At 54.8% G+C, this 20,826-nt stretch overlaps 1 protein-coding gene across 1 annotated transcript in view; it reads right to left on the bottom strand.

Annotated features, from left to right (window-relative positions):
• CBFA2T3 (CBFA2/RUNX1 partner transcriptional co-repressor 3) overlaps positions 1-20,826 on the bottom strand; it is a 114,062-nt gene that overhangs the window by 32,620 nt on the left and 60,616 nt on the right.

Here is a 20,826-nt window from a genome sequence, read left to right as displayed (position 1 = left end):
CACTAGCTAAACCCAGCCTGCTGATCCTTCCCTCGCCCAGGCGCGGACCTAATGCCCACTGGAGTCAGTGGGCATCTTGCCCTGGTCTGCAATGGCTTTTGGGTCAGGCCTTCACGGGAGGTGGCAGCCACGCAGACCTCTTTGCATTGCAGCCAATCGAAACACACGTGTTTCTCCTCTCACATGGGCAGTTATTCCTGATTCACATCAGCAAGAGGAGGGCATGGCCCCGTGCCCCGTAATGCACATGGCTATGCCACTGGGAAGGCATCACCTTGGACTGAAACGGGCCCCCACTCATGTGCCCATTTCAGGGTCGTCCCCCCTGTCCGAGGGCCCTTCTCCCATGGTGAGAACCGACCCGTTTGTCCCGGGGAACCTCCACGTTTCCAAAACGCCAAACTGGGAACATTCCTTCCAGCAACAATGAATTTGTCCCAAAACACTGAGAACTTCACAAACGTTCTGGGCTGTGAAACGGCCAACATTCCTTGGTTCAGGACTATGGCACAGGAGAGGAGCTTTACGAGATCCCACAACCCCAAAAGCTGGCGTTTCGGGGCTGGGATGGGAGCACGTTTGCTCCTAACTCTGCCTGGGTCACCCCACCCCTCATTCCTGAGCAGGGCAAGACTCAGATCACTGAGGGGGCAAGGAGCATGGCTCTCAGGGGCGTCCCTTCCTGTTCATTGCAGCGGGGACCCAGTGGATGCAGGGCGGGAGGAGAAGTCTACCCTTCCTGCCCCAGACGGAAAGTGCAATTTCACCCATTGAGCAGTGAACCCTCGGGCTCCTGGGCAGACGCATTATCACCGGGTCCTACGCAGAGTCATGGAGGGCCATGTCCTAGGTATTCCCTGGGTCTTGGGGGCTCAGCTTTCTTGTACCTGAGCCCCCGGCCATCCATGAACTCGGCCTCACAGCAACCAGGCGTGGCAGAGGGACGTGTCATTCTCCCCGCAGAGAGATGAAGGGCGGAGAGCTCAGAAGGCTGGGGAGAGACAGGCCCCTCGGGAAGCGATTCCCAAAAGCCAGCGCCCTAGGTGGGGAGCTGCCTACGCTAGCCAAGGGAAGATGCCAGCCAGGGCTGGTGCACAGCCCCACCGTGCTCTCAGAGGCAGGCACCGAGGTCCAGGCTGCAGGGAGGTGTCGAGCGCCGAGGACGGATCACGCTCATCACTTTTAGCTCAGTGACGAGCGTACTGATCTGGGAAGTGGGAGACCCCCCTGCTCAAGTGCCCCCTCCCCCAAAGGAGGAGAAGGGATTTGCCGCCTGGCAGGCGAGTGCTCTAACCATTGGGCAGTTCTGCTGTGGAGTTCCCTCCATCATCCGGTTTGAAGCTGTTGCGTTGGGGATAAATAACAAGACTCCGTGGAGCAGGGAGACCGGCTCCTGGTCTCCTTCATCCTGGGCGAATGCTCTAACCACCAGGCGACACAGCCACGCTCGGGCTTGTGCACACTGGCTCGCAAAGGGTCGTTTGGACAAGAGAGTGGGCAAGCGAGCACACCAGCACGAGCATGATTCTGCTGCCTGGTGGTTGGCGCACGTACCAGGATGGGGGCGATGTGGGAGCCAGCCCCTGCCCCAGTGGCTCATTCGTTATTTAGCTGCAGCATAACAGCTTCAAGGGGAGGGGCTGGGGCCCGACATCAGACTGTCCTGTACCCCGGGGTCAGGGCACGAACTCCCCGTTCAAATCCTTTCTCCCCATTAGGTGGAGGGGGGATTTGAACCGGCTACTCTCCCGCCTCCCAGCTGAGTACCCTAAGAAGCACTGGGCTAAACGTTCCAAGGGCGGCTGTGGTCCTCCTCCCCCGGCTGCCTTGTGCAAGCTCGCCGATGGGAGCCTCTGAGCACACTGAGCGGATCCAGCTCCTCAGGCGGGTTAGGCCACCGAACGCCTCTGTGGGGAGATGGGCGTCCGGACGGCCCCAGTGCGCATGCCCCGAGGCAGAGCCATTGACGCCTCCAGGGTTTCAGCAGGAGTTTCGTGCATCACGGTGATCCCCAAACTGGGGCTTGTGCCTAACTCCGGCAGAGCGTTCAGCCTGAGGGGACGTGCCCCAGGGACCCCGGGGGTCTGGGGTAGACCTGAGAACTGAATCCAGAGCTCCTGAGTCCCCGCGACTGTGCCTTAAATCACAAGGCCGCCCTTTCTCGCCCAGCCAGCCCTCTGCACACCACATATTGTACAGAGCTCTTCCCGCCCATACGCACAGCACTGTTAGATACACATGTTCATCCAGCCACACAACACTGGATCACATAGCCATCTACCCACCCTGGAAATCCTGTACCATGCACACGTCTTCCCGCATACGTACCAATGCACAGTCCACACGCACCTCTATTAGCACACGCAATATGCCCTGTACACACGCACCCGACAGATCTAGATATGTGTCATGCATGCACAGAGCATGCTGTCATCTTGGCGCTCGTCCCCGAGAACCCATCTCTGCCATGGCACACACCGTCAGAGCAATCTCCCTGCTGGTTACCTGCCAGTTTGGAAGGAATGGGAATTCTCCCGGGGTCGCTGGCTGGAATGCCACGCCATTTCCCAGGAGTTATGTGTGGAGTTCCAGGAATCGCGCTGTCAGGCCGGGATTATTCACAGATAGTAAATTGGGCTTTAGATGCCATGCTGCAGGCAGCAGCTCCCATACACACAGCAACCAGGGCAGTTCCTCGGGTGCTTTGAGAGCGTTCGTTCCCGCGTCATTGATCTCAAGCACTCAAAAATCCCCAGTCAGGCCCCAAAACATCAGGGGATTTAAAAGACCTAATAAATATGAGGTTCCCTTTCTTTGCCTCGTGGTTTCTGAGCCTTTAGGGGTCACTCAGGACGCGTTTTCTGGCTTTTCTCCAAAACCAGGAGAGGGGAAATGTACCTTTTTTTAATAAGAGCCGAGATTGTGGCGTTATCCCAGGATGAGCCTAGCTGGGGCTTTAAGAAAACAACATGACTCACGATCGTCACAATAACACTGCGAGAACCGGCCACACTGCCTGAAGCCCGACGCCTTCACTGCGATTAAACCCTTCTCTGGATCATCGGGAATAAAATTCCCTGTCCCTCCCACCTCTCGCTTGTCCAACAAAGCCCCAATGACAGAGCTGGTGGAAAGTTTTCCAGCACCACGGGGTTTCCATCCTCAGAAAATGCCACGGCCTGGAAATCAAAACGTTGTCAATTTTGATGAAATTTCGTCACAGAAACAAAAAACAAGCGGACCGAAGCATTGGCCATTTGACGTCTCTAATGCTGAGCAACACAGCGTTGGTTTTTAACAAAACAGAGCATTGCCATGGTTAGTTTTAAAATCACTTTGCGTTTTGCGATTTGTTTTGTTATAGTTGATGTTATACTAGAAGTTGTGATAGACAATTAAAAAAAACGTTGAAAGTTGATCAGCTCAAAGTGAACTGTCCCTGTTTTAAATATCTAATGCTGAGAAGGGCAGTGGGGGATCAGGGGTCAGGTGCATTTGACAAATTCCAACCACCAGTGCGCCCCCACCCAGCTGCCTAAAACTAGCTGTGTCTGAAGGTCAGAGATAACCTGTAGCTGGGGAGTGATTACAGAATTCCTTGTCCCGGGATCCCTGCGAGCTGTTACCAGGGAATATCGTTGTGATGCGGTGTTCATCCCCCTTTCCCCCACAGTAGCCCGTAAAGGGTTAATGACACAGTTGCCAAAGTTCACACGGTAAATAAGCCCCCCCCCCGACTTTCACAATAAGCCAAAAATCAAGCTAATCCCATCTCAAAACAAGGCCAAAACAAGCCAGTCCCTAAAAAGCCCAACACTGTGACTAGATCCCCCCGGCGTGCAGTCTGGGACTGGGCTGGGCCCGCTATGCACCCCGACTCTCTCCCCGCCTTGCCCCTGCTTGCCGGGAACTGATAAAAAAAAAAGAAGCTACAGTACAAGCCAAAAACTAGCTAACAAGCAACTCACAAGCCAATTAAGCCCAAAACAAGCCCAATTTCTGTGTTTTTTTCGCGGGTTTGGCCTGTCTGGTTAATGAGGCTCCGAAGGAGCCAATTAACCTGCCAAGCAACACCTGAGGGAGAACAAGGCGGGAGGACGGAGCCCAGCTGGACAGGAGCAAGGAGGGCTGGTATAAAGCCAGGAAGTGGCTTAGAAAGGAAAGAAGGAGAAGCCCAGGGGGAGAGCAGAAGTCCTGGGCTCCTGGCCCTCAAGGAGGGGGTGTACCAGCCAGATGGTGGAGAAGGGAGCCTGATAAAGACAGAGTAGGAAGCAGTCCAGGTTTGGGATGGAGCAGACCCTGGCTGCTGACTGTAGGGTCCCTGAGCTGGACCCCGGAGCAGAGTGGGTCGGGTTCCCCAACCAGCGGTAGAAGGGAAGCTTGCCTGGGACAGATCGTCCAGTGAACTCTGATACCCTGGAAAACACACAGTGACCCAGCCGGGGGTGGGGGACAAGCTGTGAAAAGGGATCCCCCTAAGCCAGGAAGAGGGATCATCCCGACGCACTGCAAATCCCGGAGCGTGAGATAGAAGGGGGCATCCGAGCAGGTGGCCCTATTCCCCAGACGCAGCCCCAAGGAGTGAACCCCATGACAATTCCCTGTGGAGGGCAGTGGGGCATGGGGCTAAAGCAATGTATGGCCAGATCAGGGCTGTTTGGCTCTGCACACCGCATCCCTCAAGCTGTCTTTCTCAGCATCTCGACAGGGCTGCGGTTTTCCTGGGATTCAGCCATGGCCCAGTTCAGAGGAGGCTTTGGAGTGGCAGGGGGACCTGGCTGGGACTGGGGAGGGGGGGGCAGGGAAGAGACGAAGCAAGTAAACAGGACAGCCGCGAAACAAGCTTAAGTGAGAGCACCTGCTACTGAGATCAGCTGCTGCCACGTCCATTTCTCTCTCTCTCTCTCTCTCCGCCGTTAGAGAGGGTGCACTAGAGTTTGATGGCCTGGCACAAGTGTGGCGGCAGCTGCAGTGGTCCGTCAAAGTGCCTTGTGTCTGGGGGCTCGGCTGGAGCCCTGGTGAGAACCAAAGAAGGAAAGCGTCCCCCTCGCTAGAGGCTGACAAGCGTCTCCTAGAGGTGTCACTGCCTTTATAGGATCAGGAGAACTCGGGGGCTTATTCGCATGCAGGCACCGCTGATAAACTAATCTAATGTGCATTCTTAATCCACTGCAACTGTTGTAAGATTAATTGAACCCTGCGCGAGTACATTGTCCAGGCTAAATAAAGCCTGGTCTTAATCAGAGCAAGATGTTATCGGGGCTTGCACAGCGGCCAAAGCCAGGGCCGGACTTCAACGGGAAGAGAACAAGGTTTTATAGACGAGCTTCCCAGGTTCTGCAGGAAACTGACACTCCTGGGGATTTCGCTCAAGCAGAGGCGGGAAGGGGGCATCTGGCCTGGCAAACTGCAGCTCTTTGGTGCACAGAGCGGGCAGGTCTCTGTAGTGGGGAGCGGGCACACGATCAGGGTACACTTGTGCCAAGCTCCTCACTTCCTCCGAGGTACAGAAAAGCGCTTAGCAGCCTCCCGAGGGAAGGGCAGCCACAGGGAGGCTGTTCCACCAGCACCAGTTAGCCTCGCTGTCCCTCCCGTCCTCTGCGCAGAAGATGAGGTAAGCTGTGCCCCTGCCTGCATCAACCAGCCCTTGCCAAATGCCAGCCACAGGCTGGTGTAACACTAACAGACCCTGGTCGTCGGCAGGCGGGATCGAACCTGGGCCCTCTGGAGCTTGGTGCATGAGCCTCTACTGCAGGAACTAAAAGCCAACTGGCTGTTAGCTAGGGCGGTAGAGCAGACTCATTTTATCTCTCTCTCTGAGTGGTCTCGGTGCCACCAGATGGGCCAGAACACAACACCCAGGAGGTGTGTGGGTTACACGGGCACAGCCTGAGATGGTGGCAGGCCTATAGCAGCAGGGAGGCTGTGATTGCCAGGCCGTGGCAGGCCGTGCCATTTTTAGTCAGGCACGTGGTTCTACACCTGCATGCAAAATGGCTGCCGTCATGCAGCACAGCCTCGCACGTACAGTGCGGGGGAGATCACGCTGCACAGAGGACACCCTCTTGTTCTACAAAATAGTGCCCTGCGGGCACATTCACGAGCTGGACGGGATTGGCCCACGGGCACAGCCGGCCTGGGGCATGCAATGCGTGCCTTGTGCTCACAGACAGCAAGCCACTGCTGCCATGGCGATGAGAAACAGCCCTGAACCGCCAGCCCCCCCGGCCACTCGCTTGGTACGCCAGTGCCGCTGAGCCGGAAGCATCTGAACCTTGCCCAGCCAGTCGCCGCATCAGCCACTTGCCAGGCACCCAAGAGACGTGTCTCACTAGCACAAGATGAGGCAGCCTTAGTATGGAGCTGTTGCTTGCAGGGCCAATAGGTCCTGAGTTCTAGTCCCAGCTCAGACAATGTCGCCATCTGGGGCAAGTTACTTAACCTCCCTGGGTGTGGCTGAGAGGAGAAAAGGGCCTCTGCTCTCTCCTGTGCATCACAGGGATGGCCCTTGCACTCAGTGAGCTGCCAGCATGAGCCTCTCCAACAGGAGTGGGGAGGGCTTGGGAAGCCATGGGCCCCATGCCACACTCCATCCAGCAGCTCCAGCCCCCCAGGGGAAGAAGCAGGCTCTACCCTTTTCCAAGGTAGGTGTAGCAGCCTGGAGCTCACAGACCATGACCTTTGATTCAATCCTCCTACCTATCAAACAGGGTCGTGAAACTGACACCAAGAGTTTTGCCTTAAGTCCCAGGAAACAGTCTCTCATTATTTAAAGGCCAGCTTCTCAAAATCTGGCCACACGCAGGTTGGGTAATTGCCCGTGCAAAGTTTCAGAATAGCAGCCGTGTTAGTCTGTATCCGCAAAAAGAACAGGAGTACTTGTGGCACCTTAGAGACTAACAAATTTATTAGAGCATAAGTGGGCAGTAGCTCATTTGTTAGTCTCTAAGGTGCCACAAGTACTCCTGTTCTTTTTGCCTGTGCAAATTTACCAGTTCGTTTCACAGCAATCTGATCTACTCTGGCAGTTGCAGTCATCGCCCAAGTGAATTAGGTGCCCGCCTGCCCGAGGGCTGTGGAATCCCAGCCAGTCTAACTGGAGTTGCGGTACCGATACACACGTGGTTATGTGGAACGATGCCAACAGCGTTGTAACAGCAGCCCCAGCAGAGATGGGAAAGCACGTGCACACAAACGCTGTTGTGCACCGGAGCACTTTTGTGTGGGAACTCTGACAGGAGCTCAGCCTACACCCATTACTTTTTCAGGGAAATTCCTCTCCAGTTAAATCGCTGAGGATCTCTCCTCCCAGAGCCCCAAAGTCCCTTTAGAGTTCACGGTCATGCCTGATCTGCCTTTCTCTTCCAGTACCCGAGTGATAAGACCGCTATTAATGACTTATTCGTAATCAGTTTTATGAAATCCCCACCAGTGGGATTGCGAGAGACCAGCCAGCCCCAAGAGCACATGAAAGGCCGAGCCGGCCATTCACACCAAGCCTGCTCCCCTCGCGCTAGCCCACAAGTAACTTCGAAAATGCAAACAGCCGTATACTATTCCAGGAGGTGTAATTAGTTTCCCAGACAGTGGATGCCTTGTCTGTTATAGGCCCCTCATCTCTCCCTCCACCCCACCCCCCTTCATCCCTCCTCCCTGCAGCTCCCCCTCCATGCTCAGGCAGGGTCAGTTTCTGCGTCTGGTGAAAGCTCCCCCCAGACAGGGCTACACGTTGTGGAGACAGCTTTGGAAAGGAGCCAGCGCTGGAGTCTCGGTCTCGGGCCGGCCTCCCCTTCGCCGTCCGCAGCCGAGCGCAGGCCAAGAAACACGGGCTTTGGGAGGCAGCTCCGGCGGAGGCCAAGGAGAGGGAGGTGGGACACTGGCCGTGCTTACAGGCTTTACCGTGTCACTCTCGGCAGCTGAGTCCCTCACAAGCCTTTAGGGATGTGGCTTCATAGCCCCTGGTGAGGCAGGGAAGGGTCACTCCCCCATGTCACAGAGGGGAAACTGAGGCATGGCAAGATTAAATGACTTGTCAGGGTGTCTGGGGCAGAGCCAGGAATTGAACCCAGGTCCCCAAGTCCCAGACTGGTGCCTTAACCACGAGGCCAACCTTCCTCAAAAGTATGGTATTATTTATTAGGTGTATTACGGTAGTGCCAGGGAGCCCTAGTCATGGCCCAGGACCCCGTGGTGCCAGGCGCTGTATGTTATTTGATGTATTACGGTACTGCCTGAGCCCCAGTCATGGCCCAGGACCCGAAGATGCCAGACGCTGTGCATTATTAGGTGATTTATGGTACTGCCTGAACCCCAGTCATGGCCAAAGACCCCGTGGTGCCAGGCGCTGTACAAAGACCGAACACAAACATGGTCCCTGCCTGAAGAACTTCCTCGTGTACACAGCTAGAGTGTCTGATCCTCTCCCTTGTCCCAACGCACCATGGCCCTGTAATGTCCTGCAGGGGAACAAGGGGGCATGGGTGGGCACGGGCTGGCTGAAGAAAGAGGCCTCGTCCCAGTATCTCCAGGGAGGCCAGTGGAGCTGCCAGCGTCACTTACGCATATGCTTGGAAAGCTGAATTAAGGTTCACCATCAAGATTTCATGGAGGGTCCTGCACTCTAGCCCCCATTTACCAAGTGACTGGTTCACAGCCAGGCACCAAGTCCATGGATAGACACCCAGGTCTGTGGTAGCTCTCACAGCTGGGATTTGCTCTCCGGATCACACCACTCCTCTGTGCCTGGCCCACAGGACCAGCTGTGACGTGGAAAGTGCACAGCCAGCCCTAGCGGGCCGGCAGGATAACAGCAGAATTGTCACCCCCTGATGGAAAGCTTCGAACTTGCTTTCATTCCGGGGGGTTGGAACAGGAACGCGTTTTCGTCTATTTCAGCAACGTTCAAAAAATCAAACCTTGGGATTTGAAAAGGTTCTGGTTTTGTTCTTGTTTATTTCCCCCCTTCTCTCCCTTTTGCCATGGAAAAAAGTGTGGAAAAGAACAAACCTCCCCCCGCAACTGAAAACAAAGTGTTTGTAGTTTGGGGTTTTGCTGGAAAAAAAGATGGAAATAAATGTAAAAGACAATTTTTTACAAACATTTTCATTTTTGACAAAAGGCCATTTTTAAAATGGATAAAAAAATACATTGTTTGAAAAATATTCACCAGGTCTTAACTCCTGGCACGGGGCTTATCTGGAAAGCACGTCGCCAGCCCTGCCTCCTGGCGTATCTGCCATGACAGTCCCCGAATACCTACGTGTGTCAGGTGCATCACCATGGGCTGCTGCAATTTCAAAGCAGGGCATCTGGACTTGAAGAGCGGAGGGCAATGCCGGGGCCGCCGGGGGGTAATTAAATGTTAGCACACACAGCCAGCAAGGAAGAAACAATCAATCCACTTCAGGGACTCTTCCCTTGGGCTGTGATTGCAAACCAATGGAAAGACCCTTTTTGCTCCCCCCCCCCGCCCCCATCACCATCAGGAAATAGCCCCCAGTGCCGTCGCTTCACCGGGATGAAAGGCCAGTTCAGCAAGCTGCACGGAAGAGGGACGCGTTAGATGGAAAGAAGCAACTACCTGGTGCAGCAATTGTACGCAGGGCGGTAAATGAAACCAACTGGCGCCCAGGCTGGGCACTGCTGTGGCTCCCGTGAAAACCAAACCTCCGCAAGCAAGGGGCTTATGGGGGAAATGATGACCCAGCGTTAGCCAGGGCAGAGCACAGGGTGCCGGGGAAATACCAGAACTGATGTGCTTAGCAGGAGCTGGGAGATAACTTTCCAGTGCGTTTCACCTCCACCTTTCAAAGTCAATCCCCTTTAATGGAGACAGGGCTGCAAAATCAATTACCCCTCGCGGATCAGCTCACGTCCAGCTGCTGTTCTCATGCCCCCACGCAGCTGGAAACCAGCGGGTTTACGCACACAGGGCATTCGGAGCCAGGAAGCAGAAGGGAGCGAGGGTTTTCGCTGCTCGTTTTGGGGTCACTCACCCAAGAGGCATGGACTTTTCCATTCGGAGAGTTACAGTGGCCCCTCTCTTTCTCCCCGCACGGGATCCTGCTGTCTCCCCTGCTAGAGCTCATAGAAACTCAAAGTTATTGTTGTATCCAGGGGCTTGGGGATGCAAAAGGACACATTCCCGGCGTGCCAGGAGCCCTGTGTCTCAGCCTGCAATGCTCAATCACACTCAGCCTTCCCCTCGGCGCACCCCCGAGTCAAGTCGAGCCGAGCTGCACCTCCCTGTTAAAGCCAACAGCAGCTCAGGGTGACGATCCCCGTGGGCTGCTCGCCTGAATTAATGGGCTACTGAGGCTGCCACGGCTGACTGCGCCGTAGGCGAAAGGAGCCGAGTGTCCGGCTCACCTCCAGAGCCAGGGTGCCATGGGGCACAATGGGCTCACATGATCGCCAGGGAAGGCTCAAGCTTCTGTGGCAAATCTGGTGAGATTGAAAGGCAGCCTTTGGTCCCAAGGGAGGGGAGGGGTCGTCCGGGCCCCACCGCTCCAGGGACACTGGCCCACTGGATGTCTGAGTGGCAGGAGGATTTGGAGGTGGCAGGCAGAGATGATGGGGGAACAGATGCAGACTGTGCTGAAAAGGCAAACATCAGGTGGGTAACACTCCAGTAATGGCCCTCGCCTAGAGCTGCAAGCCACTGCTTCGGGAAGGGAGTTGTTCTGGAGTGGCAGTGCCCTCTTCATTGCCAGCATGGCAATCAGCTGCTAGGGTAAAGCCCACGCTTAGCCCCACCCCACTTGGTTTCCTCCAAAGGCAAAGGAGAAAGGACCAGGCCCTCAGCTGGGGTGGATCAATGGGGTCCATTAACTTCAGCGGAGTTCTGCTGATTGACCCCAGCAGTGGATCTGGCCTGAGAAGCTTAAAGAACGTTGGTCAGACCACCTTCGGTCCCAGGCCATGGAAAAGGGACTCGGATTCACAGCTTGGACTTTCATCTCTAGTGGCTGCAAAATGGCTGGTTCCTGGCCCCACCGACCCCACCACTGGCCTGTTTGGTACCTGCTCGGATGAACGTGTTTGTGATGCAGGTAGGACGAGATGTCCACAACACTTTGCTTCCTCGCTCTGAACGGCTGGAGTTGAGTGAATGCTGGGCTAAGCCCGGGGGCTGTTGGCACCCTGTGCCCCAGGTAAATTCAGAGCATCATTATCTCCATTTCCGGGGGGGGGGGGGGGGGGGGGCGGAACTGAGGCACAGGGCTGGGCCCAAGTACACTGTGGGTAGAGGGTGGGAATTGGTGTCCGAGGCAGAATTAGCACTCGGGAGCTCCCGCGTCCTACTCAGCTGCTAACACTACTCCCTCAACATGGGCTTCGGCTGCAATCCAACCCAGCCTTCCTGATCTCCCCAACATGGCGTCGGGTGGATTATCCGTTGGGCTGTGGATGATCAATGAGCTATTTCTGGTGGGCTGGGGAAACATAAGGAGGCTGGGTTTGTGCTGCCTGCTGTTGACAAGGTGACCTATTGCTGGGTCGCATCTAATATTTGCCTTGTGCCCCGATGCTGCGGTGATGGGCGTTCCACAGGTCATCCAGGGCTCCCTCTGGAATCAGCCCATCGGCTAGGACGGGATTCCTCACGCGCACCAGTGGGGGGAAGGGGTTCGAGTGAGCGTTCCCGAGGCTGAGTGCGGAGCCTCTGGCGACAGACAGAAAGCGGCCATCTCTCAGCTCTGTCTCTTCTCCCTCCCAGGCTCTGGGATCCCCTCCGCTCCTCCGCCGCTGGCTGACGGCGCTGGGAACGTGCGTCGGTCGGGACACAGAGCAGCCGTGCATCAGCCAATGCACGGGGGAGCAGGGCTGGGAGTAAGCAGGGGTCATTTTCACACAGTCCCTTTTCGGAGCCCAGCCACGCTATGGAGAGAGTTGGGGCTGTGGGCCGGGGAGGGTAAGTTAAGGCAGAGAGTAGCCGAAATGAGGGATGCAGCCAAAACGACTGACCTTCCCTAAGCATGGAAATCAATCAGTGTCAGTAAGATTCTGGGTCAGGAGGGCCCTGGTTCTGTGCTTCAGGCCCTGGGACATGGGGCTCTGGTAGGAACCAGATCAGGTAGTTGCAACCCAACCCCTGGCCACACTGCTTTTGGAAGTGTGGAGGGGTGAGAGGGATCATGTGAAAGACGGCACCTCCTTCTGCCCAATGGCAGCATTCCTGCACACGTCGGGCCCTGGGAACCGGGCCTGGCATGGAAAACTGAGCTCCACGCGTTTCCTGCTTTATTTATAAATACCGGCCTGAGTGACAGCCCAGAGCCAAACAGCAGCTGAGAGCCTCCCGCAGCAGATGGGAACCAACAGAAGTCCCGGCACGTCCAGGGAGCTGTCATCTGCAGAGACTCGGGAGGTTTAAAGGAGACGTGGTGTTTGTAATGCAAGCGGGCGGGGGCATCTGTGCGGGTTTGCGGGGTGGAGCTGTGAATGCAGGTGGTACGTTAGCATGCTTGTACATGGGTATAGACACGGGCCAGGTGATGAATCTCTTGCTCACACTGCAGTAAGATGCTACTCGGTGGGGAAAAGGGTATCAGAATCTGTCCCTAAGTGTGCATCAGTGTGAGTGTGCAAATGTGTACATACTCGATGAGTGTCCGTCCAGCTGCATGTGAGCACACAGACACACAGCTAAACTGCCTGCCGCCCGAAGCAGGTCGCCCCACTCTCCTTGGCTTCTACTCCAGGGAACAAACCCGTGAGGCCTTTCAAGCACTCATCGTTTGTCCCAACGTGGGAGCCTGTCAGGTGTGACAGAGCCCTTGTGCCAGCCAGCAGCAGAGGCAGGGACAGCCACACACACTGGTTAGCACAAGCGGCCAAATTCAGTCCGGCTAGTGCCCGGCCCCACCCCAGTGCCACCCCCCTGAAGTCAATTGGATTGCACGGCGGGTAACTGCATGGCCCACATGTGTGTGTGTTAGTGTGTGCACGTGTACCGTGTCAGGGGATGAGTGTAGGCATGAGTCAGCGCACGTGCCTGGATAATTGTCTGCATGGCGGGACAGCCATCACGCCCTCTTGCCCCTTTCTTGACACACACGTTCTCAAGACTAGATGGCCACAGTGGTTCCTTCTGGCCTTGGAATCTAGGAATTCTGCCAGAACCACTGAACTGTGAGGGGAACAAAGAATTCCAGATTTTCATTTAGAAATAAAAATGCTGCAGGGGCTGCATCCCTCTGCCCGAGCATTGGCTTTTCCAGTGGAGCCGTTGGCTTTTGCAGACAGGTTGCTGATAGAACCCGGAACAGTTTATACACATTAGGACCAACCCAACATATTCAAAAGCGGCCTGTGACGTTGGATGCTGCGGTAGCTTCGTCTCCTAGACTGGACACCCTACAGTGTGGCCACCCGCAGTGGATATCTGTAAAGTCCTGGCCCGTATGTGGGCACTAAGTCACCTTGTGTGAGCCGCCCAAGGCTGCACGACGAGTTGCAAGGATGGCGTCTGGGTACATTATGCCACCGTCTGAACCCACGACGACAGTCTCTGTCAACGCGGTATATCCGGTACCACAGCAGCCCACACTGAGGCCACAAACTTGTCTGATTTTGCTTCTGCTTCTGTCTGAGCTGCCCCCACGTCTGCCTGGCTGCACATTTTGCCGAGTGCTCTAAGCTAGGCACTCTGAGCTTACCCACCGATTGCAGGTGGGCCCGGGAGCCCTTCCAGAGCCTCCGGTTCCTGTGCAGATATCACCCCCAGCCCATCTTCCCCCACCAGAGCGAGTGGCCGTTCTGCTTGTCCCAAACAGGAGTTAGCCGGCATGGGCACGGCCTTGGGCAATCCCATTCCGTCCGAATTAACCCTCGTAAAGTTCAACCCGGGGGAGTCCAGAGAAAATTTGAATATATGGCTGAACGGATGATAATAATCTCCATGGCATTTCAGCCATATTGCGCCCTGCTCTGTTCTTGCAGGCCAGCTGGGCACCGGAATACAACACAACCTCAGTTAATGAAACTCCACTTAATCAGCGTCCTGGTTAGCCACATGTTAGCTGGGAGAGGAGGCCAGGCAGCCATCCCATCCCATCTGTGTGTCCCAAGTCACTGGCAACTTCACCCTTCTCCCAGAGGTCCCTCTAGAAGATCTCTAGATAAATGGTGCTGTACTGAACACCCAGAATAGAGTGGTCACCGGCTGTGTGAGGGGATAATGCAACACACGTGCCAATCCTCCGATGGCTGAGTGCATCTGCCTCTTGAAATACCTGCAATGTTCCTTTCTGATAGTGGCTACACTTGTTGTTCCCAGCCCTGCCTTTGGTTGAGGGTCCTACGCATTCCTGCTCACATTCTCGTATGCCTCTGCTGTGTTCTTATTTCTAATACATGTGCCCAAACCCTGACATTTCAAATGGAGGAGCCACCAATATGCGGGTTAGGTACAAACAATTCCCACAATTTATTGCCAAGAGGAAAGTTTCCATGAAACTAAACAAACTGGAGTGGAAACAAAGGTGTTTTTTTTTTTTAAAGTAATAAACATTTCCTTGATGTGTTTGGAACCCAAAGGTTGCATGAGACCTAGAAAATGAAACTGACCAGAAAGTATAATGGCAGAGAAACTGACTAGATTTAGATAATTTTAGCATCTAAGCTGAGAAATACAAAAAGTTAGCAAACAGCCCAAACAGGGAAGGGTGTATTAGATTTTTAGATGCCCTGTGGTTTTACTAACCTAAGGTGTTAGCTGTAATATCAGTAAGAAAGGCTGGGATGGAGCCTATGGGAGTCTGGCACTCTAGCCAATGGGATATGGGCACATAAGTCCCCTGAGAATCCCAATTTGCATTTGTTTTTGAAAATTTACCATTGTCCCTTTTACAGTGGTTTAAGGACCTCATCCACGCATGCCCGTTCTGACCCATTTTAGTATCTAATCCAGATCCTTTCTCCAGCCAATTTTTCCCGGGTTTGGCCCAGCGTCCGGTTACCAGGTCTGGCTGAGTTTCTGCGCTGGAAGCATGGAAGATTTTGTGAGCTAAAATGCAGGGGGAGACGTGTGTGTGTGTGTGTGGGGCGTGGGGCGCCTGGGTGGAGACGTCCAGGCCGTTCTGAACGCTCTCAGTCCCCCCCCTCCCAACAGCAGTTAGAAATGTGGCAGCGATTCTCTGACGTGAGTCAAACTCTGCTGGAATTTTTTTTCTTTTGGATAATTTGTCCCAGGCGCTTGGGGCTGAGTCTGTTTTCCTACATCTGGTTTTCATTAGGTCTGTGCAACCCAGATGAATAAGTAATAATATAAAAAGAAAAGGATTAGTATTTTCTCCTTCGTTGGGCCAGCCGGACCCTCCCCCACTTCACCTCCTGATGGGAATCAGATGTCGAATCCAGATATCTCCCCAGACACCCCATTGTGACCGAAAGCCCTCCATTTGTTACACCAGTGCATTTAACCCTCCGTGAACGAGGCTCGGCCTGGTTCCTGCTGGGGCTAGAAGCCACATACCAGCCCTCCCAAATGCCTCTAGTTTTACAACAACAATTGTGGCAGCACCACAGAAGCTACTGTCTAATAAAACTCAGATTGTCTTTTTTATTCACGCACACCCAGGCGTTTGGCCTGGCGCCGCTAAGCCCCACCGGGTAGCTCTGGGCCCAAACCCCTCTTTGCAGGGCTGGAAGCGGCCAGTATGGGCTATTGGACCCCAGTTTGTGTCGCAGACTCCCAGATCACATCCCCCCCCCGATCTCTTCGTATGCTCTGCCCATGTTCAAAGCTGTTGGGAAAAGAGGCTAGTTCTTATTTGGTCTCTGTCCCTCTCTTTAACTGCTGACAGAACTTGCTGGGCCTGATTCTCCACTGCCCTGCACCTGGGGAGTCATTCACCTGCGCAGAGTGGGGGGGTGACATACTCCCGAATCACAGTGGCAGCATTTTGCACACTCTTTGCACTAGCAGCGTAAATAACCACTCAAGGCGCCGGGCAATGGTGGATTGGGGCTTCCTATGTCCAGCTGGGGGGGACTGCCATGCTGGCCTCTGCTGTCCTTGGGCCCCATGCTAACGCCTCCCAGCTCTGCAGCGTGAACCCTTCCCCTGGACACAGAGGGGAGCACCCAAGGGTGGGACTCTGAGGAGGGTGGGGAAAGGAGGAGCTGCTCTCCATGGCATTGCCCCTTCCCAGGGTGGTAAGTGGTGGTCTGCAGCCACCTGCGGGGGGCTTTGGCACAGACAGGCGGGTGGGCGGGGGAGGGCCAGGCCTGGTGGGGAGTGGGAGTAAAGGAGCTGTGTGTGCCTTCAGCAGGCCCTTGGCAGAAACAGGGGCTCACACACCCCGCACTCGCCAGGCCTTGACCTGCGTTCTCCCTCCCTCTTGGTGACAGCAACCCCTTGAAGAGTGGGTCACTCAAGGTGTCTCCCCTGCCCCACAACTGAAGAGGTTAATGCTCCGGCGCGCCCACCTGCCAGGAGAGCCAGAGGCCACCTCTGGAAATGGGGCTAGTCTCTTGCAGGCCAGCCCCCCAGGGAGCCAGGAGGCACTGGATGCATGACGGCGCTGCGATGGGTGGGCACCTGCCTTCACTATCTCTTTGCTGGGGTACCCTTATTCCTCTGAGCCCCAGCGTGGGGACTGGATAATAAAACACACTCCCAAATTCTCGGCTCAGCCCATGCACGCAGAGCAGCCGGCCAGGAGCACATTCCGTGCGCCACGTTCCAGTCCCTGCAGGGTAACCCAGTGACTCCTCGTCCTTATCCCATGCAAGGACAGAATGGAGAGGAAGGCTGGGAATCAGGAGAGCTGGACTCTCTCCCCACCTTGGCCACAGGCTTCCTGCATAGCAAGTCACTTCACCTCTCTGAACCTCAGTTTTCCCATCTGGGAAATGGGCATAAGCGAGCCTTATGTAAGCGCTAAGTCTGATGATGATATGTGTCATCCCTCAGAACCTGCACCATGGGCTGAGCCCCACGCTGGGGTTCCCCCAGGAGTCTTTGGAAGCAACCGTGCCATGTTTCTGCTCCTCCGGGCAGAGAGCAGGCCAGGCCGAATCTTTGCTTATTAGCGATCCAAAGGTCCGGAGTGGAACAGGACCGGGTTTATGGCTGTCTCCCTTTGATGGGCTCTGGGGCAGGAACTGGGAAGGCGTGGGAGAAGAGCAGGGAGACAGCACGGAACGTGCTCTTCTTTATTCAGACTGGAACAAGGAATAACATTCAGAAAGCCCAATCTTCCTGCGAGCCTCCCCTCTGGCCCCGGCAGCACTTCCCGAGTGAGGAAAGAGTTAAAAGGGAATTAAAATAACAGCATCTTTCATGCTCTCCAAATGGCTACAAATGAAATCCAGATGCTGGAGGCGACGTCTCCCGAAGCCGGGCTGCCTCCTAAGTGAAGGAAAGCATTCCTGCTCCTCAGCTGCTGGTGCCACCGGGGCCAAGAACAACTCCCCGATAAGATCGCGAGGGACGGAGCCGCTCCATCTGGACTGCGTTAGGGAAGCACTCAGCGCCAGCGGCAAAGTGGGGACGAACTGCAGAGCAGTCACACATGTGAAAGGATCGAGGGGGAGACGGTTCTCACACACACACACACACACACAATGGGGAGCTGGGATCCTGGGATCTGCTTGTTGGCTGCACCCCCCATGCCAGTTTCTCACCCATTTTGGGGGGAAATTGACACTGATTGGTTTTATTTTATTTTTTTTTTAAGCAGGAAGTGAACGTCCCTCCCTCCCCACAGCCTCCACACCCAGGTGGGCAGAGGCTTGGGGAATGCCGGGCTGGCGGCTCTGCAGTCTGCCCTCCACGCCATGGTCCCGGCTGTGGCTGCACCAAGGGACCTGCCACATTGCAAGCGGTTCTGCGAAACCTCCCGGCAGCCAGAGGCTTGGGCCATGCCTGAGGCTGGGCAGGTCTGAATCAGCCCATTTTCCCAGAAATGGGCGTGGATTGTTCCTGCCACGCTGGGCCCCGGCAGCCCCGCCTCACGGCAGAAGCGAGAGCCCCGACCACGGGAAACCACGTGTCTGATTCTGCTCTCCCTTAGGCTACAGTGACTCCTGATTTACATCTTCCGACGCGAGGTCCGAATCAGGCTCAAAACAGCCACAAATCTGCCCAGATGGGGAAGAATGCCACAAACGCAGAGCCCAGCAGAGCTCGGCAGAAGGCCGCGGCAAGCCAGTAACCGTGAGCCATGCTGGAGTAACCATTGTGTTCCACCCACGAAGGGCCAGATTAGGGGCGAGGGGGCAGGACTGCGACTCGAGGCCACAGGTTTTACTATTAGTCTCCATTGTACCCTGAGCAGTCCCAAGAAAGTGCAAGAAAGAGGAAGGGATGGAGCCATTCTCCCTTCTTCAGCTCCTCAGGGGTTCGTTAGACCCACTCAGCCACCCCTAGACCCCAGTCACGAGCGTGTGAGTAGCTCAAAGGAGGGTGTGAGTTAGTGGAACAGGGTCTAAACTAGTGTCAAGGGATCTAACATAAGACATCACCTCGGAATTGGGCCCGGAGGGTCACTGGTCTGTTAGTGCGCTAGGAAAACCAGCAAACCAACCTGCAACCCCTGCCTAAAAACGGACCCCAAATCCTAACTATTCTACTCTTCCCTGCCTAGGGAGCAGAGCGTGCTTTACAAACTGAGTCTCACCAGCCCCTCTGCGGGAAATATCATTATCCCCATTTCACAGGTGATAAAACAGACGCACAGAAAAGTGAAATGACTTGCTCAAGGTCTCAGACTGAGCGAGTGGCAGGAATTGAACCCAGGAGTCCTGGCTCTCCATCTCCTGCTGTAGCCATGAGAGAAAACTCCCCCAGCACTGGGCCTGGAACCCAGGCGTCCTGGCTCCCAGACATCAGTCCTAAGTGCTAGACTACACCTTATATTTGAATCACAGAGTGTGGCACAGCTCCTACATTTTCCTCCCATCCCCTAATAAACCTTTCACATAGATGCTGGTGGGGGAGCATCCGCCAGGTCTACGCTCGAACTGTAACTGCAAACCAGGCTGGAAGGTGGATTTGTCTTGCTTCCATGGGCAGAAATAAAGTATCGTAACCATGTTAGAGACCCCACTTTAACCCTGGCTCGATCCCTAGGCCAGAACGCGCTTAGAACATGGGCTGCTTTCGTCCACACTGGCCGGTATGAACCACGTGCTCACCCTTGGCCACAGTCTTGGGTATTTTAGCACAATCCTCTCTTTAATAAAGTGCCCGTCCCCCTGGTCCTGCCCCAGCAGAGCCCAGCCTGCCCCCGGGGGGCGATGGAGTGAGGGACTCATCCTGCCAAAGAATGGTCCCTGGGGAGCAGCTGCCTTGGGTGGGCGATGGAGGCCAATGTTGGGGGAATAGGGTCACTAGGGCCTCTGGTGCCAGAGGGGGGTAAAAAGGAAACAACATGTGACTCAGAGGTTCTGAGGTGTCTCTGGGGAATGTGGGGGGGGGTGTCACTCTGTCACTGTCCTCTCCCTGCAATGACAGCCCAGGCCGCAGAGGAGTTCAAGGCAAAGTGAGACGCTGGCTCTTTCCGGCCTGTTGCAGGGGATCTGAGCGGTGCTAACACCCAACCTGGATCCCTACGAAGCTCCAGCAATGGGGGGAAACAAACCAAACGATCTCCTAGAAATGGGGATTCCAGAGCCCAAGAGCCCTCAGGAAAGTCTAACAATCCTGGCACAACGGGAGCACTTCAGGACCCGCCGACATGGGAAACCACTGCATTCCGGAGAAACCCCCGCTCCTCCCAGCCCCGCTTCCATCTCCATTAGCAACGGGGCCAGGGGTTCCTGGGACCGACTCCACACACCTGAGACCGGCAGAATCTGCATGCAGCTGGGCTCTCAGCCATCTGCTCTCCACCGGCAACTTGCCAAACCTTCTCTCCACTCTTAGTCAAATGTTTTACTAGCACATTTCTTATCTGCTCTGGGACACAACTCCAGGGAACAACCAAGGCAGAGCCCTTCTTCTCGGGGTATCAGCTCCGACCTGACAACAGAACCGCACGTAAACGGGCCGGTGACCCTGCTGGGCAATAACCCGGCTCTCTTCCCCGTGTTGACAAGGAGAAAGAAACGTGATTACCAAGCGAGGGATGCAGGTTTTCACATCAGGACCACACTCCCTAGCTAGGTGTCTAAGGTCTGTCAGCACCGTGGCACCTGAGCCCCTCCCAAAGCAAACAAACTCGGAAATCTCCCTTCTCCCAGCCCTGCTGGCAGGAACAAGCTTACCATTATCGCTGGGGTTTTAAAACGACGTGTGAGGATGCTGATGTGGTTGAGAGAAAGTGATGCTTCGATACCAAGGTTAGGGGCACCTTAGCAGACAGATCAGTAACCCAGCCTGCGAATTCTTGGGGGCAAAAACTGACCTACTGAGTGTCTGAATAGTGATTAGCCCAATGGTGCCCCTTTCCTTTTGAGTTCTCCTAGGCACTACTGTAACAAAAATGATAGATAGATAGATAGATAGATAGATAGATAGATAGATAGATAGATGTGGTGTGTGGGGATAGATAGATAGATAGACAGATAGATAGATGGGGTGTGTGGGGATAGATGGATAGATAGACAGATAGATAGATGGGGTGTGTGTGGATAGATAGATAGATAGATAGATAGATAGATAGATAGATGTGGTGTGTGGGGATAGATAGATAGATAGACAGATAGATAGATGGGGTGTGTGTGGATAGATAGATAGATAGACAGATAGATAGATGGGGTGTGTGTGGATAGATAGATAGATAGATAGATAGATGGGGTGTGTGGGGATAGATAGATAGATAGATAGATAGATAGATAGATAGATAGATAGATAGATAGATAGATAGATAGATA

The sequence above is a fragment of the Trachemys scripta genome, chromosome 13 (genome assembly GCF_013100865.1).
Source record: "Trachemys scripta elegans isolate TJP31775 chromosome 13, CAS_Tse_1.0, whole genome shotgun sequence".
NCBI classification, from domain to species: Eukaryota; Metazoa; Chordata; order Testudines; family Emydidae; genus Trachemys; species Trachemys scripta.
This window is presented reverse-complemented; position numbering and strand designations above follow the sequence as displayed.